This window comes from Mytilus californianus, unplaced genomic scaffold (genome assembly GCF_021869535.1).
Source record: "Mytilus californianus isolate M0D057914Y unplaced genomic scaffold, xbMytCali1.0.p SCAF_6, whole genome shotgun sequence".
Classification (NCBI taxonomy): domain Eukaryota; kingdom Metazoa; phylum Mollusca; class Bivalvia; order Mytilida; family Mytilidae; genus Mytilus; species Mytilus californianus.
This window is the reverse complement of record NW_026262712.1, coordinates 70,778,887-70,804,735: the sequence shown is the minus strand read 5'-3', so window position 1 is coordinate 70,804,735 and position 25,849 is coordinate 70,778,887. Positions and strand designations below refer to the sequence as shown.

General features: G+C 38.4%; 16 non-coding genes across 16 annotated transcripts; all 16 read left to right on the top strand.

The window, feature by feature from the left end:
- The first annotated feature begins 18,280 nt into the window (after window positions 1-18,280).
- Window positions 18,281-18,364, top strand: Trnal-cag (transfer RNA leucine (anticodon CAG)). The gene has a single exon. It is a non-coding gene; the product is annotated as a tRNA-Leu (tRNA).
- Window positions 18,365-19,088: 724 nt separating this feature from the next.
- Trnal-cag (transfer RNA leucine (anticodon CAG)) lies at window positions 19,089-19,172 on the top strand. Its single transcript has one exon. It is a non-coding gene; the product is annotated as a tRNA-Leu (tRNA).
- A 320-nt stretch (window positions 19,173-19,492) lies between these two features.
- Window positions 19,493-19,576, top strand: Trnal-cag (transfer RNA leucine (anticodon CAG)). The gene has a single exon. It is a non-coding gene; the product is annotated as a tRNA-Leu (tRNA).
- A 320-nt stretch (window positions 19,577-19,896) lies between these two features.
- On the top strand, window positions 19,897-19,980 carry Trnal-cag (transfer RNA leucine (anticodon CAG)). The gene has a single exon. It is a non-coding gene; the product is annotated as a tRNA-Leu (tRNA).
- Window positions 19,981-20,300: 320 nt separating this feature from the next.
- On the top strand, window positions 20,301-20,384 carry Trnal-cag (transfer RNA leucine (anticodon CAG)). The gene has a single exon. It is a non-coding gene; the product is annotated as a tRNA-Leu (tRNA).
- A 320-nt stretch (window positions 20,385-20,704) lies between these two features.
- On the top strand, window positions 20,705-20,788 carry Trnal-cag (transfer RNA leucine (anticodon CAG)). Its single transcript has one exon. It is a non-coding gene; the product is annotated as a tRNA-Leu (tRNA).
- A 320-nt stretch (window positions 20,789-21,108) lies between these two features.
- Window positions 21,109-21,192, top strand: Trnal-cag (transfer RNA leucine (anticodon CAG)). The gene has a single exon. It is a non-coding gene; the product is annotated as a tRNA-Leu (tRNA).
- Window positions 21,193-21,512: 320 nt separating this feature from the next.
- Window positions 21,513-21,596, top strand: Trnal-cag (transfer RNA leucine (anticodon CAG)). The gene has a single exon. It is a non-coding gene; the product is annotated as a tRNA-Leu (tRNA).
- Window positions 21,597-21,916: 320 nt separating this feature from the next.
- On the top strand, window positions 21,917-22,000 carry Trnal-cag (transfer RNA leucine (anticodon CAG)). Its single transcript has one exon. It is a non-coding gene; the product is annotated as a tRNA-Leu (tRNA).
- Window positions 22,001-22,320: 320 nt separating this feature from the next.
- On the top strand, window positions 22,321-22,404 carry Trnal-cag (transfer RNA leucine (anticodon CAG)). The gene has a single exon. It is a non-coding gene; the product is annotated as a tRNA-Leu (tRNA).
- A 320-nt stretch (window positions 22,405-22,724) lies between these two features.
- Window positions 22,725-22,808, top strand: Trnal-cag (transfer RNA leucine (anticodon CAG)). The gene has a single exon. It is a non-coding gene; the product is annotated as a tRNA-Leu (tRNA).
- Window positions 22,809-23,532: 724 nt separating this feature from the next.
- Window positions 23,533-23,616, top strand: Trnal-cag (transfer RNA leucine (anticodon CAG)). The gene has a single exon. It is a non-coding gene; the product is annotated as a tRNA-Leu (tRNA).
- Window positions 23,617-24,339: 723 nt separating this feature from the next.
- Trnal-cag (transfer RNA leucine (anticodon CAG)) lies at window positions 24,340-24,423 on the top strand. The gene has a single exon. It is a non-coding gene; the product is annotated as a tRNA-Leu (tRNA).
- A 320-nt stretch (window positions 24,424-24,743) lies between these two features.
- Trnal-cag (transfer RNA leucine (anticodon CAG)) lies at window positions 24,744-24,827 on the top strand. The gene has a single exon. It is a non-coding gene; the product is annotated as a tRNA-Leu (tRNA).
- A 320-nt stretch (window positions 24,828-25,147) lies between these two features.
- Trnal-cag (transfer RNA leucine (anticodon CAG)) lies at window positions 25,148-25,231 on the top strand. Its single transcript has one exon. It is a non-coding gene; the product is annotated as a tRNA-Leu (tRNA).
- A 320-nt stretch (window positions 25,232-25,551) lies between these two features.
- On the top strand, window positions 25,552-25,635 carry Trnal-cag (transfer RNA leucine (anticodon CAG)). The gene has a single exon. It is a non-coding gene; the product is annotated as a tRNA-Leu (tRNA).
- Window positions 25,636-25,849: the final 214 nt, after the last annotated feature.

The following is a 25,849-nucleotide window of genomic DNA, read 5'->3' as shown; positions in this document are numbered from 1 at the left end:
AAAGCTTGATCTGATCCAGGACTCTAACTAGGCTTGAATTGAAGCATTTATTTGGGTGCTGAGATATAAAGGGACAAATTAGTGTCAATTTTGATGTCTTGTCAGGATGGCCGAGTGGTCTAAGGCGCTGCGTTCAGGTCGCAGTCTGGTTCTCCAGGCGTGGGTTCGAATCCCACTTCTGACAAATTGTATATTTTTATTGGCACCTATACATGTTATAGACATCTCAGGAACAGTTTAACCATTGAAAAAGATGTTTGACACAATACCGCCAATTCTTAGATGCGCAAACCCTGTTTTTAATGAAAAGAACCTCTTTAAATCTCGTTTCTGAACGAGGATATTCTCTTAATTGACATGCAAGAAGTGTTTTATCGAAGCAATTACTTATAATTCTATCTATAAAAGCTTGATCTGATCCAGGACTCTAACTAGGCTTGAATTGAAGCATTTATTTGGGTGCTGAGATATAAAGGGACAAATTAGTGTCAATTTTGATGTCTTGTCAGGATGGCCGAGTGGTCTAAGGCGCTGCGTTCAGGTCGCAGTCTGGTTCTCCAGGCGTGGGTTCGAATCCCACTTCTGACAAATTGTATATTTTTATTGGCACCTATACATGTTATAGACATCTCAGGAACAGTTTAACCATTGAAAAAGATGTTTGACACAATACCGCCAATTCTTAGATGCGCAAACCCTGTTTTTAATGAAAAGAACCTCTTTAAATCTCGTTTCTGAACGAGGATATTCTCTTAATTGACATGCAAGAAGTGTTTTATCGAAGCAATTACTTATAATTCTATCTATAAAAGCTTGATCTGATCCAGGACTCTAACTAGGCTTGAATTGAAGCATTTATTTGGGTGCTGAGATATAAAGGGACAAATTAGTGTCAATTTTGATGTCTTGTCAGGATGGCCGAGTGGTCTAAGGCGCTGCGTTCAGGTCGCAGTCTGGTTCTCCAGGCGTGGGTTCGAATCCCACTTCTGACAAATTGTATATTTTTATTGGCACCTATACATGTTATAGACATCTCAGGAACAGTTTAACCATTGAAAAAGATGTTTGACACAATACCGCCAATTCTTAGATGCGCAAACCCTGTTTTTAATGAAAAGAACCTCTTTAAATCTCGTTTCTGAACGAGGATATTCTCTTAATTGACATGCAAGAAGTGTTTTATCGAAGCAATTACTTATAATTCTATCTATAAAAGCTTGATCTGATCCAGGACTCTAACTAGGCTTGAATTGAAGCATTTATTTGGGTGCTGAGATATAAAGGGACAAATTAGTGTCAATTTTGATGTCTTGTCAGGATAGCCGAGTGGTCTAAGGCGCTGCGTTCAGGTCGCAGTCTGGTTCTCCAGGCGTGGGTTCGAATCCCACTTCTGACAAATTGTATATTTTTATTGGCACCTATACATGTTATAGACATCTCAGGAACAGTTTAACCATTGAAAAAGATGTTTGACACAATACCGCCAATTCTTAGATGCGCAAACCCTGTTTTTAATGAAAAGAACCTCTTTAAATCTCGTTTCTGAACGAGGATATTCTCTTAATTGACATGCAAGAAGTGTTTTATCGAAGCAATTACTTATAATTCTATCTATAAAAGCTTGATCTGATCCAGGACTCTAACTAGGCTTGAATTGAAGCATTTATTTGGGTGCTGAGATATAAAGGGACAAATTAGTGTCAATTTTGATGTCTTGTCAGGATGGCCGAGTGGTCTAAGGCGCTGCGTTCAGGTCGCAGTCTGGTTCTCCAGGCGTGGGTTCGAATCCCACTTCTGACAAATTGTATATTTTTATTGGCACCTATACATGTTATAGACATCTCAGGAACAGTTTAACCATTGAAAAAGATGTTTGACACAATACCGCCAATTCTTAGATGCGCAAACCCTGTTTTTAATGAAAAGAACCTCTTTAAATCTCGTTTCTGAACGAGGATATTCTCTTAATTGACATGCAAGAAGTGTTTTATCGAAGCAATTACTTATAATTCTATCTATAAAAGCTTGATCTGATCCAGGACTCTAACTAGGCTTGAATTGAAGCATTTATTTGGGTGCTGAGATATAAAGGGACAAATTAGTGTCAAGTTTGATGTCTTGTCAGGATTGCCGAGTGGTCTAAGGCGCTGCGTTCAGGTCGCAGTCTGGTTCTCCAGGCGTGGGTTCGAATCCCACTTCTGACAAATTGTATATTTTTATTGGCACCTATACATGTTATAGACATCTCAGGAACAGTTTAACCATTGAAAAAGATGTTTGACACAATACCGCCAATTCTTAGATGCGCAAACCCTGTTTTTAATGAAAAGAACCTCTTTAAATCTCGTTTCTGAACGAGGATATTCTCTTAATTGACATGCAAGAAGTGTTTTATCGAAGCAATTACTTATAATTCTATCTATAAAAGCTTGATCTGATCCAGGACTCTAACTAGGCTTGAATTGAAGCATTTATTTGGGTGCTGAGATATAAAGGGACAAATTAGTGTCAATTTTGATGTCTTGTCAGGATGGCCGAGTGGTCTAAGGCGCTGCGTTCAGGTCGCAGTCTGGTTCTCCAGGCGTGGGTTCGAATCCCACTTCTGACAAATTGTATATTTTTATTGGCACCTATACATGTTATAGACATCTCAGGAACAGTTTAACCATTGAAAAAGATGTTTGACACAATACCGCCAATTCTTAGATGCGCAAACCCTGTTTTTAATGAAAAGAACCTCTTTAAATCTCGTTTCTGAACGAGGATATTCTCTTAATTGACATGCAAGAAGTGTTTTATCGAAGCAATTACTTATAATTCTATCTATAAAAGCTTGATCTGATCCAGGACTCTAACTAGGCTTGAATTGAAGCATTTATTTGGGTGCTGAGATATAAAGGGACAAATTAGTGTCAAGTTTGATGTCTTGTCAGGATGGCCGAGTGGTCTAAGGCGCTGCGTTCAGGTCGCAGTCTGGTTCTCCAGGCGTGGGTTCGAATCCCACTTCTGACAAATTGTATATTTTTATTGGCACCTATACATGTTATAGACATCTCAGGAACAGTTTAACCATTGAAAAAGATGTTTGACACAATACCGCCAATTCTTAGATGCGCAAACCCTGTTTTTAATGAAAAGAACCTCTTTAAATCTCGTTTCTGAACGAGGATATTCTCTTAATTGACATGCAAGAAGTGTTTTATCGAAGCAATTACTTATAATTCTATCTATAAAAGCTTGATCTGATCCAGGACTCTAACTAGGCTTGAATTGAAGCATTTATTTGGGTGCTGAGATATAAAGGGACAAATTAGTGTCAATTTTGATGTCTTGTCAGGATGGCCGAGTGGTCTAAGGCGCTGCGTTCAGGTCGCAGTCTGGTTCTCCAGGCGTGGGTTCGAATCCCACTTCTGACAAATTGTATATTTTTATTGGCACCTATACATGTTATAGACATCTCAGGAACAGTTTAACCATTGAAAAAGATGTTTGACACAATACCGCCAATTCTTAGATGCGCAAACCCTGTTTTTAATGAAAAGAACCTCTTTAAATCTCGTTTCTGAACGAGGATATTCTCTTAATTGACATGCAAGAAGTGTTTTATCGAAGCAATTACTTATAATTCTATCTATAAAAGCTTGATCTGATCCAGGACTCTAACTAGGCTTGAATTGAAGCATTTATTTGGGTGCTGAGATATAAAGGGACAAATTAGTGTCAATTTTGATGTCTTGTCAGGATGGCCGAGTGGTCTAAGGCGCTGCGTTCAGGTCGCAGTCTGGTTCTCCAGGCGTGGGTTCGAATCCCACTTCTGACAAATTGTATATTTTTATTGGCACCTATACATGTTATAGACATCTCAGGAACAGTTTAACCATTGAAAAAGATGTTTGACACAATACCGCCAATTCTTAGATGCGCAAACCCTGTTTTTAATGAAAAGAACCTCTTTAAATCTCGTTTCTGAACGAGGATATTCTCTTAATTGACATGCAAGAAGTGTTTTATCGAAGCAATTACTTATAATTCTATCTATAAAAGCTTGATCTGATCCAGGACTCTAACTAGGCTTGAATTGAAGCATTTATTTGGGTGCTGAGATATAAAGGGACAAATTAGTGTCAATTTTGATGTCTTGTCAGGATGGCCGAGTGGTCTAAGGCGCTGCGTTCAGGTCGCAGTCTGGTTCTCCAGGCGTGGGTTCGAATCCCACTTCTGACAAATTGTATATTTTTATTGGCACCTATACATGTTATAGACATCTCAGGAACAGTTTAACCATTGAAAAAGATGTTTGACACAATACCGCCAATTCTTAGATGCGCAAACCCTGTTTTTAATGAAAAGAACCTCTTTAAATCTCGTTTCTGAACGAGGATATTCTCTTAATTGACATGCAAGAAGTGTTTTATCGAAGCAATTACTTATAATTCTATCTATAAAAGCTTGATCTGATCCAGGACTCTAACTAGGCTTGAATTGAAGCATTTATTTGGGTGCTGAGATATAAAGGGACAAATTAGTGTCAATTTTGATGTCTTGTCAGGATGGCCGAGTGGTCTAAGGCGCTGCGTTCAGGTCGCAGTCTGGTTCTCCAGGCGTGGGTTCGAATCCCACTTCTGACAAATTGTATATTTTTATTGGCACCTATACATGTTATAGACATCTCAGGAACAGTTTAACCATTGAAAAAGATGTTTGACACAATACCGCCAATTCTTAGATGCGCAAACCCTGTTTTTAATGAAAAGAACCTCTTTAAATCTCGTTTCTGAACGAGGATATTCTCTTAATTGACATGCAAGAAGTGTTTTATCGAAGCAATTACTTATAATTCTATCTATAAAAGCTTGATCTGATCCAGGACTCTAACTAGGCTTGAATTGAAGCATTTATTTGGGTGCTGAGATATAAAGGGACAAATTAGTGTCAATTTTGATGTCTTGTCAGGATGGCCGAGTGGTCTAAGGCGCTGCGTTCAGGTCGCAGTCTGGTTCTCCAGGCGTGGGTTCGAATCCCACTTCTGACAAATTGTATATTTTTATTGGCACCTATACATGTTATAGACATCTCAGGAACAGTTTAACCATTGAAAAAGATGTTTGACACAATACCGCCAATTCTTAGATGCGCAAACCCTGTTTTTAATGAAAAGAACCTCTTTAAATCTCGTTTCTGAACGAGGATATTCTCTTAATTGACATGCAAGAAGTGTTTTATCGAAGCAATTACTTATAATTCTATCTATAAAAGCTTGATCTGATCCAGGACTCTAACTAGGCTTGAATTGAAGCATTTATTTGGGTGCTGAGGTATAAAGGGACAAATTAGTGTCAATTTTGATGTCTTGTCAGGATGGCCGAGTGGTCTAAGGCGCTGCGTTCAGGTCGCAGTCTGGTTCTCCAGGCGTGGGTTCGAATCCCACTTCTGACAAATTGTATATTTTTATTGGCACCTATACATGTTATAGACATCTCAGGAACAGTTTAACCATTGAAAAAGATGTTTGACACAATACCGCCAATTCTTAGATGCGCAAACCCTGTTTTTAATGAAAAGAACCTCTTTAAATCTCGTTTCTGAACGAGGATATTCTCTTAATTGACATGCAAGAAGTGTTTTATCGAAGCAATTACTTATAATTCTATCTATAAAAGCTTGATCTGATCCAGGACTCTAACTAGGCTTGAATTGAAGCATTTATTTGGGTGCTGAGATATAAAGGGACAAATTAGTGTCAATTTTGATGTCTTGTCAGGATGGCCGAGTGGTCTAAGGCGCTGCGTTCAGGTCGCAGTCTGGTTCTCCAGGCGTGGGTTCGAATCCCACTTCTGACAAATTGTATATTTTTATTGGCACCTATACATGTTATAGACATCTCAGGAACAGTTTAACCATTGAAAAAGATGTTTGACACAATACCGCCAATTCTTAGATGCGCAAACCCTGTTTTTAATGAAAAGAACCTCTTTAAATCTCGTTTCTGAACGAGGATATTCTCTTAATTGACATGCAAGAAGTGTTTTATCGAAGCAATTACTTATAATTCTATCTATAAAAGCTTGATCTGATCCAGGACTCTAACTAGGCTTGAATTGAAGCATTTATTTGGGTGCTGAGATATAAAGGGACAAATTAGTGTCAATTTTGATGTCTTGTCAGGATGGCCGAGTGGTCTAAGGCGCTGCGTTCAGGTCGCAGTCTGGTTCTCCAGGCGTGGGTTCGAATCCCACTTCTGACAAATTGTATATTTTTATTGGCACCTATACATGTTATAGACATCTCAGGAACAGTTTAACCATTGAAAAAGATGTTTGACACAATACCGCCAATTCTTAGATGCGCAAACCCTGTTTTTAATGAAAAGAACCTCTTTAAATCTCGTTTCTGAACGAGGATATTCTCTTAATTGACATGCAAGAAGTGTTTTATCGAAGCAATTACTTATAATTCTATCTATAAAAGCTTGATCTGATCCAGGACTCCAACTAGGCTTGAATTGAAGCATTTATTTGGGTGCTGAGATATAAAGGGACAAATTAGTGTCAATTTTGATGTCTTGTCAGGATGGCCGAGTGGTCTAAGGCGCTGCGTTCAGGTCGCAGTCTGGTTCTCCAGGCGTGGGTTCGAATCCCACTTCTGACAAATTGTATATTTTTATTGGCACCTATACATGTTATAGACATCTCAGGAACAGTTTAACCATTGAAAAAGATGTTTGACACAATACCGCCAATTCTTAGATGCGCAAACCCTGTTTTTAATGAAAAGAACCTCTTTAAATCTCGTTTCTGAACGAGGATATTCTCTTAATTGACATGCAAGAAGTGTTTTATCGAAGCAATTACTTATAATTCTATCTATAAAAGCTTGATCTGATCCAGGACTCTAACTAGGCTTGAATTGAAGCATTTATTTGGGTGCTGAGATATAAAGGGACACATTAGTGTCAATTGTGATGTCTTGTCAGGATGGCCGAGTGGTCTAAGGCGCTGCGTTCAGGTCGCAGTCTGGTTCTCCAGGCGTGGGTTCGAATCCCACTTCTGACAAATTGTATATTTTTATTGGCACCTATACATGTTATAGACATCTCAGGAACAGTTTAACCATTGAAAAAGATGTTTGACACAATACCGCCAATTCTTAGATGCGCAAACCCTGTTTTTAATGAAAAGAACCTCTTTAAATCTCGTTTCTGAACGAGGATATTCTCTTAATTGACATGCAAGAAGTGTTTTATCGAAGCAATTACTTATAATTCTATCTATAAAAGCTTGATCTGATCCAGGACTCTAACTAGGCTTGAATTGAAGCATTTATTTGGGTGCTGAGATATAAAGGGACAAATTAGTGTCAATTTTGATGTCTTGTCAGGATGGCCGAGTGGTCTAAGGCGCTGCGTTCAGGTCGCAGTCTGGTTCTCCAGGCGTGGGTTCGAATCCCACTTCTGACAAATTGTATATTTTTATTGGCACCTATACATGTTATAGACATCTCAGGAACAGTTTAACCATTGAAAAAGATGTTTGACACAATACCGCCAATTCTTAGATGCGCAAACCCTGTTTTTAATGAAAAGAACCTCTTTAAATCTCGTTTCTGAACGAGGATATTCTCTTAATTGACATGCAAGAAGTGTTTTATCGAAGCAATTACTTATAATTCTATCTATAAAAGCTTGATCTGATCCAGGACTCTAACTAGGCTTGAATTGAAGCATTTATTTGGGTGCTGAGATATAAAGGGACAAATTAGTGTCAATTTAGATGTCTTGTCAGGATGGCCGAGTGGTCTAAGGCGCTGCGTTCAGGTCGCAGTCTGGTTCTCCAGGCGTGGGTTCGAATCCCACTTCTGACAAATTGTATATTTTTATTGGCACCTATACATGTTATAGACATCTCAGGAACAGTTTAACCATTGAAAAAGATGTTTGACACAATACCGCCAATTCTTAGATGCGCAAACCCTGTTTTTAATGAAAAGAACCTCTTTAAATCTCGTTTCTGAACGAGGATATTCTCTTAATTGACATGCAAGAAGTGTTTTATCGAAGCAATTACTTATAATTCTATCTATAAAAGCTTGATCTGATCCAGGACTCTAACTAGGCTTGAATTGAAGCATTTATTTGGGTGCTGAGGTATAAAGGGACAAATTAGTGTCAATTTTGATGTCTTGTCAGGATGGCCGAGTGGTCTAAGGCGCTGCGTTCAGGTCGCAGTCTGGTTCTCCAGGCGTGGGTTCGAATCCCACTTCTGACAAATTGTATATTTTTATTGGCACCTATACATGTTATAGACATCTCAGGAACAGTTTAACCATTGAAAAAGATGTTTGACACAATACCGCCAATTCTTAGATGCGCAAACCCTGTTTTTAATGAAAAGAACCTCTTTAAATCTCGTTTCTGAACGAGGATATTCTCTTAATTGACATGCAAGAAGTGTTTTATCGAAGCAATTACTTATAATTCTATCTATAAAAGCTTGATCTGATCCAGGACTCTAACTAGGCTTGAATTGAAGCATTTATTTGGGTGCTGAGATATAAAGGGACAAATTAGTGTCAATTTTGATGTCTTGTCAGGATGGCCGAGTGGTCTAAGGCGCTGCGTTCAGGTCGCAGTCTGGTTCTCCAGGCGTGGGTTCGAATCCCACTTCTGACAAATTGTATATTTTTATTGGCACCTATACATGTTATAGACATCTCAGGAACAGTTTAACCATTGAAAAAGATGTTTGACACAATACCGCCAATTCTTAGATGCGCAAACCCTGTTTTTAATGAAAAGAACCTCTTTAAATCTCGTTTCTGAACGAGGATATTCTCTTAATTGACATGCAAGAAGTGTTTTATCGAAGCAATTACTTATAATTCTATCTATAAAAGCTTGATCTGATCCAGGACTCTAACTAGGCTTGAATTGAAGCATTTATTTGGGTGCTGAGATATAAAGGGACAAATTAGTGTCAATTTTGATGTCTTGTCAGGATGGCCGAGTGGTCTAAGGCGCTGCGTTCAGGTCGCAGTCTGGTTCTCCAGGCGTGGGTTCGAATCCCACTTCTGACAAATTGTATATTTTTATTGGCACCTATACATGTTATAGACATCTCAGGAACAGTTTAACCATTGAAAAAGATGTTTGACACAATACCGCCAATTCTTAGATGCGCAAACCCTGTTTTTAATGAAAAGAACCTCTTTAAATCTCGTTTCTGAACGAGGATATTCTCTTAATTGACATGCAAGAAGTGTTTTATCGAAGCAATTACTTATAATTCTATCTATAAAAGCTTGATCTGATCCAGGACTCTAACTAGGCTTGAATTGAAGCATTTATTTGGGTGCTGAGATATAAAGGGACAAATTAGTGTCAATTTTGATGTCTTGTCAGGATGGCCGAGTGGTCTAAGGCGCTGCGTTCAGGTCGCAGTCTGGTTCTCCAGGCGTGGGTTCGAATCCCACTTCTGACAAATTGTATATTTTTATTGGCACCTATACATGTTATAGACATCTCAGGAACAGTTTAACCATTGAAAAAGATGTTTGACACAATACCGCCAATTCTTAGATGCGCAAACCCTGTTTTTAATGAAAAGAACCTCTTTAAATCTCGTTTCTGAACGAGGATATTCTCTTAATTGACATGCAAGAAGTGTTTTATCGAAGCAATTACTTATAATTCTATCTATAAAAGCTTGATCTGATCCAGGACTCTAACTAGGCTTGAATTGAAGCATTTATTTGGGTGCTGAGATATAAAGGGACAAATTAGTGTCAATTTTGATGTCTTGTCAGGATGGCCGAGTGGTCTAAGGCGCTGCGTTCAGGTCGCAGTCTGGTTCTCCAGGCGTGGGTTCGAATCCCACTTCTGACAAATTGTATATTTTTATTGGCACCTATACATGTTATAGACATCTCAGGAACAGTTTAACCATTGAAAAAGATGTTTGACACAATACCGCCAATTCTTAGATGCGCAAACCCTGTTTTTAATGAAAAGAACCTCTTTAAATCTCGTTTCTGAACGAGGATATTCTCTTAATTGACATGCAAGAAGTGTTTTATCGAAGCAATTACTTATAATTCTATCTATAAAAGCTTGATCTGATCCAGGACTCTAACTAGGCTTGAATTGAAGCATTTATTTGGGTGCTGAGATATAAAGGGACAAATTAGTGTCAATTTTGATGTCTTGTCAGGATGGCCGAGTGGTCTAAGGCGCTGCGTTCAGGTCGCAGTCTGGTTCTCCAGGCGTGGGTTCGAATCCCACTTCTGACAAATTGTATATTTTTATTGGCACCTATACATGTTATAGACATCTCAGGAACAGTTTAACCATTGAAAAAGATGTTTGACACAATACCGCCAATTCTTAGATGCGCAAACCCTGTTTTTAATGAAAAGAACCTCTTTAAATCTCGTTTCTGAACGAGGATATTCTCTTAATTGACATGCAAGAAGTGTTTTATCGAAGCAATTACTTATAATTCTATCTATAAAAGCTTGATCTGATCCAGGACTCTAACTAGGCTTGAATTGAAGCATTTATTTGGGTGCTGAGATATAAAGGGACAAATTAGTGTCAATTTTGATGTCTTGTCAGGATGGCCGAGTGGTCTAAGGCGCTGCGTTCAGGTCGCAGTCTGGTTCTCCAGGCGTGGGTTCGAATCCCACTTCTGACAAATTGTATATTTTTATTGGCACCTATACATGTTATAGACATCTCAGGAACAGTTTAACCATTGAAAAAGATGTTTGACACAATACCGCCAATTCTTAGATGCGCAAACCCTGTTTTTAATGAAAAGAACCTCTTTAAATCTCGTTTCTGAACGAGGATATTCTCTTAATTGACATGCAAGAAGTGTTTTATCGAAGCAATTACTTATAATTCTATCTATAAAAGCTTGATCTGATCCAGGACTCTAACTAGGCTTGAATTGAAGCATTTATTTGGGTGCTGAGATATAAAGGGACAAATTAGTGTCAATTTTGATGTCTTGTCAGGATGGCCGAGTGGTCTAAGGCGCTGCGTTCAGGTCGCAGTCTGGTTCTCCAGGCGTGGGTTCGAATCCCACTTCTGACAAATTGTATATTTTTATTGGCACCTATACATGTTATAGACATCTCAGGAACAGTTTAACCATTGAAAAAGATGTTTGACACAATACCGCCAATTCTTAGATGCGCAAACCCTGTTTTTAATGAAAAGAACCTCTTTAAATCTCGTTTCTGAACGAGGATATTCTCTTAATTGACATGCAAGAAGTGTTTTATCGAAGCAATTACTTATAATTCTATCTATAAAAGCTTGATCTGATCCAGGACTCTAACTAGGCTTGAATTGAAGCATTTATTTGGGTGCTGAGATATAAAGGGACAAATTAGTGTCAATTTTGATGTCTTGTCAGGATGGCCGAGTGGTCTAAGGCGCTGCGTTCAGGTCGCAGTCTGGTTCTCCAGGCGTGGGTTCGAATCCCACTTCTGACAAATTGTATATTTTTATTGGCACCTATACATGTTATAGACATCTCAGGAACAGTTTAACCATTGAAAAAGATGTTTGACACAATACCGCCAATTCTTAGATGCGCAAACCCTGTTTTTAATGAAAAGAACCTCTTTAAATCTCGTTTCTGAACGAGGATATTCTCTTAATTGACATGCAAGAAGTGTTTTATCGAAGCAATTACTTATAATTCTATCTATAAAAGCTTGATCTGATCCAGGACTCTAACTAGGCTTGAATTGAAGCATTTATTTGGGTGCTGAGATATAAAGGGACAAATTAGTGTCAATTTTGATGTCTTGTCAGGATGGCCGAGTGGTCTAAGGCGCTGCGTTCAGGTCGCAGTCTGGTTCTCCAGGCGTGCGTTCGAATCCCACTTCTGACAAATTGTATATTTTTATTGGCACCTATACATGTTATAGACATCTCAGGAACAGTTTAACCATTGAAAAAGATGTTTGACACAATACCGCCAATTCTTAGATGCGCAAACCCTGTTTTTAATGAAAAGAACCTCTTTAAATCTCGTTTCTGAACGAGGATATTCTCTTAATTGACATGCAAGAAGTGTTTTATCGAAGCAATTACTTATAATTCTATCTATAAAAGCTTGATCTGATCCAGGACTCTAACTAGGCTTGAATTGAAGCATTTATTTGGGTGCTGAGATATAAAGGGACAAATTAGTGTCAATTTTGATGTCTTGTCAGGATGGCCGAGTGGTCTAAGGCGCTGCGTTCAGGTCGCAGTCTGGTTCTCCAGGCGTGGGTTCGAATCCCACTTCTGACAAATTGTATATTTTTATTGGCACCTATACATGTTATAGACATCTCAGGAACAGTTTAACCATTGAAAAAGATGTTTGACACAATACCGCCAATTCTTAGATGCGCAAACCCTGTTTTTAATGAAAAGAACCTCTTTAAATCTCGTTTCTGAACGAGGATATTCTCTTAATTGACATGCAAGAAGTGTTTTATCGAAGCAATTACTTATAATTCTATCTATAAAAACTTGATCTGATCCAGGACTCTAACTAGGCTTGAATTGAAGCATTTATTTGGGTGCTGAGATATAAAGGGACAAATTAGTGTCAATTTTGATGTCTTGTCAGGATGGCCGAGTGGTCTAAGGCGCTGCGTTCAGGTCGCAGTCTGGTTCTCCAGGCGTGGGTTCGAATCCCACTTCTGACAAATTGTATATTTTTATTGGCACCTATACATGTTATAGACATCTCAGGAACAGTTTAACCATTGAAAAAGATGTTTGACACAATACCGCCAATTCTTAGATGCGCAAACCCTGTTTTTAATGAAAAGAACCTCTTTAAATCTCGTTTCTGAACGAGGATATTCTCTTAATTGACATGCAAGAAGTGTTTTATCGAAGCAATTACTTATAATTCTATCTATAAAAGCTTGATCTGATCCAGGACTCTAACTAGGCTTGAATTGAAGCATTTATTTGGGTGCTGAGATATAAAGGGACAAATTAGTGTCAATTTTGATGTCTTGTCAGGATGGCCGAGTGGTCTAAGGCGCTGCGTTCAGGTCGCAGTCTGGTTCTCCAGGCGTGGGTTCGAATCCCACTTCTGACAAATTGTATATTTTTATTGGCACCTATACATGTTATAGACATCTCAGGAACAGTTTAACCATTGAAAAAGATGTTTGACACAATACCGCCAATTCTTAGATGCGCAAACCCTGTTTTTAATGAAAAGAACCTCTTTAAATCTCGTTTCTGAACGAGGATATTCTCTTAATTGACATGCAAGAAGTGTTTTATCGAAGCAATTACTTATAATTCTATCTATAAAAGCTTGATCTGATCCAGGACTCTAACTAGGCTTGAATTGAAGCATTTATTTGGGTGCTGAGATATAAAGGGACAAATTAGTGTCAATTTTGATGTCTTGTCAGGATGGCCGAGTGGTCTAAGGCGCTGCGTTCAGGTCGCAGTCTGGTTCTCCAGGCGTGGGTTCGAATCCCACTTCTGACAAATTGTATATTTTTATTGGCACCTATACATGTTATAGACATCTCAGGAACAGTTTAACCATTGAAAAAGATGTTTGACACAATACCGCCAATTCTTAGATGCGCAAACCCTGTTTTTAATGAAAAGAACCTCTTTAAATCTCGTTTCTGAACGAGGATATTCTCTTAATTGACATGCAAGAAGTGTTTTATCGAAGCAATTACTTATAATTCTATCTATAAAAGCTTGATCTGATCCAGGACTCTAACTAGGCTTGAATTGAAGCATTTATTTGGGTGCTGAGATATAAAGGGACAAATTAGTGTCAATTTTGATGTCTTGTCAGGATGGCCGAGTGGTCTAAGGCGCTGCGTTCAGGTCGCAGTCTGGTTCTCCAGGCGTGGGTTCGAATCCCACTTCTGACAAATTGTATATTTTTATTGGCACCTATACATGTTATAGACATCTCAGGAACAGTTTAACCATTGAAAAAGATGTTTGACACAATACCGCCAATTCTTAGATGCGCAAACCCTGTTTTTAATGAAAAGAACCTCTTTAAATCTCGTTTCTGAACGAGGATATTCTCTTAATTGACATGCAAGAAGTGTTTTATCGAAGCAATTACTTATAATTCTATCTATAAAAGCTTGATCTGATCCAGGACTCTAACTAGGCTTGAATTGAAGCATTTATTTGGGTGCTGAGATATAAAGGGACAAATTAGTGTCAATTTTGATGTCTTGTCAGGATGGCCGAGTGGTCTAAGGCGCTGCGTTCAGGTCGCAGTCTGGTTCTCCAGGCGTGGGTTCGAATCCCACTTCTGACAAATTGTATATTTTTATTGGCACCTATACATGTTATAGACATCTCAGGAACAGTTTAACCATTGAAAAAGATGTTTGACACAATACCGCCAATTCTTAGATGCGCAAACCCTGTTTTTAATGAAAAGAACCTCTTTAAATCTCGTTTCTGAACGAGGATATTCTCTTAATTGACATGCAAGAAGTGTTTTATCGAAGCAATTACTTATAATTCTATCTATAAAAGCTTGATCTGATCCAGGACTCTAACTAGGCTTGAATTGAAGCATTTATTTGGGTGCTGAGATATAAAGGGACAAATTAGTGTCAATTTTGATGTCTTGTCAGGATGGCCGAGTGGTCTAAGGCGCTGCGTTCAGGTCGCAGTCTGGTTCTCCAGGCGTGGGTTCGAATCCCACTTCTGACAAATTGTATATTTTTATTGGCACCTATACATGTTATAGACATCTCAGGAACAGTTTAACCATTGAAAAAGATGTTTGACACAATACCGCCAATTCTTAGATGCGCAAACCCTGTTTTTAATGAAAAGAACCTCTTTAAATCTCGTTTCTGAACGAGGATATTCTCTTAATTGACATGCAAGAAGTGTTTTATCGAAGCAATTACTTATAATTCTATCTATAAAAGCTTGATCTGATCCAGGACTCTAACTAGGCTTGAATTGAAGCATTTATTTGGGTGCTGAGATATAAAGGGACAAATTAGTGTCAATTTTGATGTCTTGTCAGGATGGCCGAGTGGTCTAAGGCGCTGCGTTCAGGTCGCAGTCTGGTTCTCCAGGCGTGGGTTCGAATCCCACTTCTGACAAATTGTATATTTTTATTGGCACCTATACATGTTATAGACATCTCAGGAACAGTTTAACCATTGAAAAAGATGTTTGACACAATACCGCCAATTCTTAGATGCGCAAACCCTGTTTTTAATGAAAAGAACCTCTTTAAATCTCGTTTCTGAACGAGGATATTCTCTTAATTGACATGCAAGAAGTGTTTTATCGAAGCAATTACTTATAATTCTATCTATAAAAGCTTGATCTGATCCAGGACTCTAACTAGGCTTGAATTGAAGCATTTATTTGGGTGCTGAGATATAAAGGGACAAATTAGTGTCAATTTTGATGTCTTGTCAGGATGGCCGAGTGGTCTAAGGCGCTGCGTTCAGGTCGCAGTCTGGTTCTCCAGGCGTGGGTTCGAATCCCACTTCTGACAAATTGTATATTTTTATTGGCACCTATACATGTTATAGACATCTCAGGAACAGTTTAACCATTGAAAAAGATGTTTGACACAATACCGCCAATTCTTAGATGCGCAAACCCTGTTTTTAATGAAAAGAACCTCTTTAAATCTCGTTTCTGAACGAGGATATTCTCTTAATTGACATGCAAGAAGTGTTTTATCGAAGCAATTACTTATAATTCTATCTATAAAAGCTTGATCTGATCCAGGACTCTAACTAGGCTTGAATTGAAGCATTTATTTGGGTGCTGAGATATAAAGGGACAAATTAGTGTCAATTTTGATGTCTTGTCAGGATGGCCGAGTGGTCTAAGGCGCTGCGTTCAGGTCGCAGTCTGGTTCTCCAGGCGTGGGTTCGAATCCCACTTCTGACAAATTGTATATTTTTATTGGCACCTATACATGTTATAGACATCTCAGGAACAGTTTAACCATTGAAAAAGATGTTTGACACAATACCGCCAATTCTTAGATGCGCAAACCCTGTTTTTAATGAAAAGAACCTCTTTAAATCTCGTTTCTGAACGAGGATATTCTCTTAATTGACATGCAAGAAGTGTTTTATCGAAGCAATTACTTATAATTCTATCTATAAAAGCTTGATCTGATCCAGGACTCTAACTAGGCTTGAATTGAAGCATTTATTTGGGTGCTGAGATATAAAGGGACAAATTAGTGTCAATTTTGATGTCTTGTCAGGATGGCCGAGTGGTCTAAGGCGCTGCGTTCAGGTCGCAGTCTGGTTCTCCAGGCGTGGGTTCGAATCCCACTTCTGACAAATTGTATATTTTTATTGGCACCTATACATGTTATAGACATCTCAGGAACAGTTTAACCATTGAAAAAGATGTTTGACACAATACCGCCAATTCTTAGATGCGCAAACCCTGTTTTTAATGAAAAGAACCTCTTTAAATCTCGTTTCTGAACGAGGATATTCTCTTAATTGACATGCAAGAAGTGTTTTATCGAAGCAATTACTTATAATTCTATCTATAAAAGCTTGATCTGATCCAGGACTCTAACTAGGCTTGAATTGAAGCATTTATTTGGGTGCTGAGATATAAAGGGACAAATTAGTGTCAATTTTGATGTCTTGTCAGGATGGCCGAGTGGTCTAAGGCGCTGCGTTCAGGTCGCAGTCTGGTTCTCCAGGCGTGGGTTCGAATCCCACTTCTGACAAATTGTATATTTTTATTGGCACCTATACATGTTATAGACATCTCAGGAACAGTTTAACCATTGAAAAAGATGTTTGACACAATACCGCCAATTCTTAGATGCGCAAACCCTGTTTTTAATGAAAAGAACCTCTTTAAATCTCGTTTCTGAACGAGGATATTCTCTTAATTGACATGCAAGAAGTGTTTTATCGAAGCAATTACTTATAATTCTATCTATAAAAGCTTGATCTGATCCAGGACTCTAACTAGGCTTGAATTGAAGCATTTATTTGGGTGCTGAGATATAAAGGGACAAATTAGTGTCAATTTTGATGTCTTGTCAGGATGGCCGAGTGGTCTAAGGCGCTGCGTTCAGGTCGCAGTCTGGTTCTCCAGGCGTGGGTTCGAATCCCACTTCTGACAAATTGTATATTTTTATTGGCACCTATACATGTTATAGACATCTCAGGAACAGTTTAACCATTGAAAAAGATGTTTGACACAATACCGCCAATTCTTAGATGCGCAAACCCTGTTTTTAATGAAAAGAACCTCTTTAAATCTCGTTTCTGAACGAGGATATTCTCTTAATTGACATGCAAGAAGTGTTTTATCGAAGCAATTACTTATAATTCTATCTATAAAAGCTTGATCTGATCCAGGACTCTAACTAGGCTTGAATTGAAGCATTTATTTGGGTGCTGAGATATAAAGGGACAAATTAGTGTCAATTTTGATGTCTTGTCAGGATGGCCGAGTGGTCTAAGGCGCTGCGTTCAGGTCGCAGTCTGGTTCTCCAGGCGTGGGTTCGAATCCCACTTCTGACAAATTGTATATTTTTATTGGCACCTATACATGTTATAGACATCTCAGGAACAGTTTAACCATTGAAAAAGATGTTTGACACAATACCGCCAATTCTTAGATGCGCAAACCCTGTTTTTAATGAAAAGAACCTCTTTAAATCTCGTTTCTGAACGAGGATATTCTCTTAATTGACATGCAAGAAGTGTTTTATCGAAGCAATTACTTATAATTCTATCTATAAAAGCTTGATCTGATCCAGGACTCTAACTAGGCTTGAATTGAAGCATTTATTTGGGTGCTGAGATATAAAGGGACAAATTAGTGTCAATTTTGATGTCTTGTCAGGATGGCCGAGTGGTCTAAGGCGCTGCGTTCAGGTCGCAGTCTGGTTCTCCAGGCGTGCGTTCGAATCCCACTTCTGACAAATTGTATATTTTTATTGGCACCTATACATGTTATAGACATCTCAGGAACAGTTTAACCATTGAAAAAGATGTTTGACACAATACCGCCAATTCTTAGATGCGCAAACCCTGTTTTTAATGAAAAGAACCTCTTTAAATCTCGTTTCTGAACGAGGATATTCTCTTAATTGACATGCAAGAAGTGTTTTATCGAAGCAATTACTTATAATTCTATCTATAAAAGCTTGATCTGATCCAGGACTCTAACTAGGCTTGAATTGAAGCATTTATTTGGGTGCTGAGATATAAAGGGACAAATTAGTGTCAATTTTGATGTCTTGTCAGGATGGCCGAGTGGTCTAAGGCGCTGCGTTCAGGTCGCAGTCTGGTTCTCCAGGCGTGGGTTCGAATCCCACTTCTGACAAATTGTATATTTTTATTGGCACCTATACATGTTATAGACATCTCAGGAACAGTTTAACCATTGAAAAAGATGTTTGACACAATACCGCCAATTCTTAGATGCGCAAACCCTGTTTTTAATGAAAAGAACCTCTTTAAATCTCGTTTCTGAACGAGGATATTCTCTTAATTGACATGCAAGAAGTGTTTTATCGAAGCAATTACTTATAATTCTATCTATAAAAGCTTGATCTGATCCAGGACTCTAACTAGGCTTGAATTGAAGCATTTATTTGGGTGCTGAGATATAAAGGGACAAATTAGTGTCAATTTTGATGTCTTGTCAGGATGGCCGAGTGGTCTAAGGCGCTGCGTTCAGGTCGCAGTCTGGTTCTCCAGGCGTGCGTTCGAATCCCACTTCTGACAAATTGTATATTTTTATTGGCACCTATACATGTTATAGACATCTCAGGAACAGTTTAACCATTGAAAAAGATGTTTGACACAATACCGCCAATTCTTAGATGCGCAAACCCTGTTTTTAATGAAAAGAACCTCTTTAAATCTCGTTTCTGAACGAGGATATTCTCTTAATTGACATGCAAGAAGTGTTTTATCGAAGCAATTACTTATAATTCTATCTATAAAAGCTTGATCTGATCCAGGACTCTAACTAGGCTTGAATTGAAGCATTTATTTGGGTGCTGAGATATAAAGGGACAAATTAGTGTCAAGTTTGATGTCTTGTCAGGATGGCCGAGTGGTCTAAGGCGCTGCGTTCAGGTCGCAGTCTGGTTCTCCAGGCGTGGGTTCGAATCCCACTTCTGACAAATTGTATATTTTTATTGGCACCTATACATGTTATAGACATCTCAGGAACAGTTTAACCATTGAAAAAGATGTTTGACACAATACCGCCAATTCTTAGATGCGCAAACCCTGTTTTTAATGAAAAGAACCTCTTTAAATCTCGTTTCTGAACGAGGATATTCTCTTAATTGACATGCAAGAAGTGTTTTATCGAAGCAATTACTTATAATTCTATCTATAAAAGCTTGATCTGATCCAGGACTCTAACTAGGCTTGAATTGAAGCATTTATTTGGGTGCTGAGATATAAAGGGACAAATTAGTGTCAATTTTGATGTCTTGTCAGGATGGCCGAGTGGTCTAAGGCGCTGCGTTCAGGTCGCAGTCTGGTTCTCCAGGCGTGGGTTCGAATCCCACTTCTGACAAATTGTATATTTTTATTGGCACCTATACATGTTATAGACATCTCAGGAACAGTTTAACCATTGAAAAAGATGTTTGACACAATACCGCCAATTCTTAGATGCGCAAACCCTGTTTTTAATGAAAAGAACCTCTTTAAATCTCGTTTCTGAACGAGGATATTCTCTTAATTGACATGCAAGAAGTGTTTTATCGAAGCAATTACTTATAATTCTATCTATAAAAGCTTGATCTGATCCAGGACTCTAACTAGGCTTGAATTGAAGCATTTATTTGGGTGCTGAGATATAAAGGGACAAATTAGTGTCAAGTTTGATGTCTTGTCAGGATGGCCGAGTGGTCTAAGGCGCTGCGTTCAGGTCGCAGTCTGGTTCTCCAGGCGTGGGTTCGAATCCCACTTCTGACAAATTGTATATTTTTATTGGCACCTATACATGTTATAGACATCTCAGGAACAGTTTAACCATTGAAAAAGATGTTTGACACAATACCGCCAATTCTTAGATGCGCAAACCCTGTTTTTAATGAAAAGAACCTCTTTAAATCTCGTTTCTGAACGAGGATATTCTCTTAATTGACATGCAAGAAGTGTTTTATCGAAGCAATTACTTATAATTCTATCTATAAAAGCTTGATCTGATCCAGGACTCTAACTAGGCTTGAATTGAAGCATTTATTTGGGTGCTGAGATATAAAGGGACAAATTAGTGTCAATTTTGATGTCTTGTCAGGATGGCCGAGTGGTCTAAGGCGCTGCGTTCAGGTCGCAGTCTGGTTCTCCAGGCGTGGGTTCGAATCCCACTTCTGACAAATTGTATATTTTTATTGGCACCTATACATGTTATAGACATCTCAGGAACAGTTTAACCATTGAAAAAGATGTTTGACACAATACCGCCAATTCTTAGATGCGCAAACCCTGTTTTTAATGAAAAGAACCTCTTTAAATCTCGTTTCTGAACGAGGATATTCTCTTAATTGACATGCAAGAAGTGTTTTATCGAAGCAATTACTTATAATTCTATCTATAAAAGCTTGATCTGATCCAGGACTCTAACTAGGCTTGAATTGAAGCATTTATTTGGGTGCTGAGATATAAAGGGACAAATTAGTGTCAAGTTTGATGTCTTGTCAGGATGGCCGAGTGGTCTAAGGCGCTGCGTTCAGGTCGCAGTCTGGTTCTCCAGGCGTGGGTTCGAATCCCACTTCTGACAAATTGTATATTTTTATTGGCACCTATACATGTTATAGACATCTCAGGAACAGTTTAACCATTGAAAAAGATGTTTGACACAATACCGCCAATTCTTAGATGCGCAAACCCTGTTTTTAATGAAAAGAACCTCTTTAAATCTCGTTTCTGAACGAGGATATTCTCTTAATTGACATGCAAGAAGTGTTTTATCGAAGCAATTACTTATAATTCTATCTATAAAAGCTTGATCTGATCCAGGACTCTAACTAGGCTTGAATTGAAGCATTTATTTGGGTGCTGAGATATAAAGGGACAAATTAGTGTCAATTTTGATGTCTTGTCAGGATGGCCGAGTGGTCTAAGGCGCTGCGTTCAGGTCGCAGTCTGGTTCTCCAGGCGTGGGTTCGAATCCCACTTCTGACAAATTGTATATTTTTATTGGCACCTATACATGTTATAGACATCTCAGGAACAGTTTAACCATTGAAAAAGATGTTTGACACAATACCGCCAATTCTTAGATGCGCAAACCCTGTTTTTAATGAAAAGAACCTCTTTAAATCTCGTTTCTGAACGAGGATATTCTCTTAATTGACATGCAAGAAGTGTTTTATCGAAGCAATTACTTATAATTCTATCTATAAAAGCTTGATCTGATCCAGGACTCTAACTAGGCTTGAATTGAAGCATTTATTTGGGTGCTGAGATATAAAGGGACAAATTAGTGTCAATTTTGATGTCTTGTCAGGATGGCCGAGTGGTCTAAGGCGCTGCGTTCAGGTCGCAGTCTGGTTCTCCAGGCGTGGGTTCGAATCCCACTTCTGACAAATTGTATATTTTTATTGGCACCTATACATGTTATAGACATCTCAGGAACAGTTTAACCATTGAAAAAGATGTTTGACACAATACCGCCAATTCTTAGATGCGCAAACCCTGTTTTTAATGAAAAGAACCTCTTTAAATCTCGTTTCTGAACGAGGATATTCTCTTAATTGACATGCAAGAAGTGTTTTATCGAAGCAATTACTTATAATTCTATCTATAAAAGCTTGATCTGATCCAGGACTCTAACTAGGCTTGAATTGAAGCATTTATTTGGGTGCTGAGGTATAAAGGGACAAATTAGTGTCAATTTTGATGTCTTGTCAGGATGGCCGAGTGGTCTAAGGCGCTGCGTTCAGGTCGCAGTCTGGTTCTCCAGGCGTGGGTTCGAATCCCACTTCTGACAAATTGTATATTTTTATTGGCACCTATACATGTTATAGACATCTCAGGAACAGTTTAACCATTGAAAAAGATGTTTGACACAATACCGCCAATTCTTAGATGCGCAAACCCTGTTTTTAATGAAAAGAACCTCTTTAAATCTCGTTTCTGAACGAGGATATTCTCTTAATTGACATGCAAGAAGTGTTTTATCGAAGCAATTACTTATAATTCTATCTATAAAAGCTTGATCTGATCCAGGACTCTAACTAGGCTTGAATTGAAGCATTTATTTGGGTGCTGAGATATAAAGGGACAAATTAGTGTCAATTTTGATGTCTTGTCAGGATGGCCGAGTGGTCTAAGGCGCTGCGTTCAGGTCGCAGTCTGGTTCTCCAGGCGTGGGTTCGAATCCCACTTCTGACAAATTGTATATTTTTATTGGCACCTATACATGTTATAGACATCTCAGGAACAGTTTAACCATTGAAAAAGATGTTTGACACAATACCGCCAATTCTTAGATGCGCAAACCCTGTTTTTAATGAAAAGAACCTCTTTAAATCTCGTTTCTGAACGAGGATATTCTCTTAATTGACATGCAAGAAGTGTTTTATCGAAGCAATTACTTATAATTCTATCTATAAAAGCTTGATCTGATCCAGGACTCTAACTAGGCTTGAATTGAAGCATTTATTTGGGTGCTGAGATATAAAGGGACAAATTAGTGTCAATTTTGATGTCTTGTCAGGATGGCCGAGTGGTCTAAGGCGCTGCGTTCAGGTCGCAGTCTGGTTCTCCAGGCGTGGGTTCGAATCCCACTTCTGACAAATTGTATATTTTTATTGGCACCTATACATGTTATAGACATCTCAGGAACAGTTTAACCATTGAAAAAGATGTTTGACACAATACCGCCAATTCTTAGATGCGCAAACCCTGTTTTTAATGAAAAGAACCTCTTTAAATCTCGTTTCTGAACGAGGATATTCTCTTAATTGACATGCAAGAAGTGTTTTATCGAAGCAATTACTTATAATTCTATCTATAAAAGCTTGATCTGATCCAGGACTCTAACTAGGCTTGAATTGAAGCATTTATTTGGGTGCTGAGATATAAAGGGACAAATTAGTGTCAATTGTGATGTCTTGTCAGGATGGCCGATTGGTCTAAGGCGCTGCGTTCAGGTCGCAGTCTGGTTCTCCAGGCGTGGGTTCGAATCCCACTTCTGACAAATTGTATATTTTTATTGGCACCTATACATGTTATAGACATCTCAGGAACAGTTTAACCATTGAAAAAGATGTTTGACACAATACCGCCAATTCTTAGATGCGCAAACCCTGTTTTTAATGAAAAGAACCTCTTTAAATCTCGTTTCTGAACGAGGATATTCTCTTAATTGACATGCAAGAAGTGTTTTATCGAAGCAATTACTTATAATTCTATCTATAAAAGCTTGATCTGATCCAGGACTCTAACTAGGCTTGAATTGAAGCATTTATTTGGGTGCTGAGATATAAAGGGACAAATTAGTGTCAATTTTGATGTCTTGTCAGGATGGCCGAGTGGTCTAAGGCGCTGCGTTCAGGTCGCAGTCTGGTTCTCCAGGCGTGGGTTCGAATCCCACTTCTGACAAATTGTATATTTTTATTGGCACCTATACATGTTATAGACATCTCAGGAACAGTTTAACCATTGAAAAAGATGTTTGACACAATACCGCCAATTCTTAGATGCGCAAACCCTGTTTTTAATGAAAAGAACCTCTTTAAATCTCGTTTCTGAACGAGGATATTCTCTTAATTGACATGCAAGAAGTGTTTTATCGAAGCAATTACTTATAATTCTATCTATAAAAGCTTGATCTGATCCAGGACTCTAACTAGGCTTGAATTGAAGCATTTATCTGGGTGCTGAGATATAAAGGGACAAATTAGTGTCAATTTTGATGTCTCGCAGGATGGCCGAGTGGTCTAAGGCGCTGCGTTCAGGTCGCAGTCTGGTTCTCCAGGCGTGGGTTCGAATCCCACTTCTGACAAATTGTATATTTTTATTGGCACCTATACATGTTATAGACATCTCAGGAACAGTTTAACCATTGAAAAAGATGTTTGACACAATACCGCCAATTCTTAGATGCGCAAACCCTGTTTTTAATGAAAAGAACCTCTTTAAATCTCGTTTCTGAACGAGGATATTCTCTTAATTGACATGCAAGAAGTGTTTTATCGAAGCAATTACTTATAATTCTATCTATAAAAGCTTGATCTGATCCAGGACTCTAACTAGGCTTGAATTGAAGCATTTATTTGGGTGCTGAGATATAAAGGGACAAATTAGTGTCAATTTTGATGTCTTGTCAGGATGGCCGAGTGGTCTAAGGCGCTGCGTTCAGGTCGCAGTCTGGTTCTCCAGGCGTGGGTTCGAATCCCACTTCTGACAAATTGTATATTTTTATTGGCACCTATACATGTTATAGACATCTCAGGAACAGTTTAACCATTGAAAAAGATGTTTGACACAATACCGCCAATTCTTAGATGCGCAAACCCTGTTTTTAATGAAAAGAACCTCTTTAAATCTCGTTTCTGAACGAGGATATTCTCTTAATTGACATGCAAGAAGTGTTTTATCGAAGCAATTACTTATAATTCTATCTATAAAAGCTTGATCTGATCCAGGACTCTAACTAGGCTTGAATTGAAGCATTTATTTGGGTGCTGAGATATAAAGGGACAAATTAGTGTCAATTTTGATGTCTTGTCAGGATGGCCGAGTGGTCTAAGGCGCTGCGTTCAGGTCGCAGTCTGGTTCTCCAGGCGTGGGTTCGAATCCCACTTCTGACAAATTGTATATTTTTATTGGCACCTATACATGTTATAGACATCTCAGGAACAGTTTAACCATTGAAAAAGATGTTTGACACAATACCGCCAATTCTTAGATGCGCAAACCCTGTTTTTAATGAAAAGAACCTCTTTAAATCTCGTTTCTGAACGAGGATATTCTCTTAATTGACATGCAAGAAGTGTTTTATCGAAGCAATTACTTATAATTCTATCTATAAAAGCTTGATCTGATCCAGGACTCTAACTAGGCTTGAATTGAAGCATTTATTTGGGTGCTGAGATATAAAGGGACAAATTAGTGTCAATTTTGATGTCTTGTCAGGATGGCCGAGTGGTCTAAGGCGCTGCGTTCAGGTCGCAGTCTGGTTCTCCAGGCGTGGGTTCGAATCCCACTTCTGACAAATTGTATATTTTTATTGGCACCTATACATGTTATAGACATCTCAGGAACAGTTTAACCATTGAAAAAGATGTTTGACACAATACCGCCAATTCTTAGATGCGCAAACCCTGTTTTTAATGAAAAGAACCTCTTTAAATCTCGTTTCTGAACGAGGATATTCTCTTAATTGACATGCAAGAAGTGTTTTATCGAAGCAATTACTTATAATTCTATCTATAAAAGCTTGATCTGATCCAGGACTCTAACTAGGCTTGAATTGAAGCATTTATTTGGGTGCTGAGATATAAAGGGACAAATTAGTGTCAATTTTGATGTCTTGTCAGGATGGCCGAGTGGTCTAAGGCGCTGCGTTCAGGTCGCAGTCTGGTTCTCCAGGCGTGGGTTCGAATCCCACTTCTGACAAATTGTATATTTTTATTGGCACCTATACATGTTATAGACATCTCAGGAACAGTTTAACCATTGAAAAAGATGTTTGACACAATACCGCCAATTCTTAGATGCGCAAACCCTGTTTTTAATGAAAAGAACCTCTTTAAATCTCGTTTCTGAACGAGGATATTCTCTTAATTGACATGCAAGAAGTGTTTTATCGAAGCAATTACTTATAATTCTA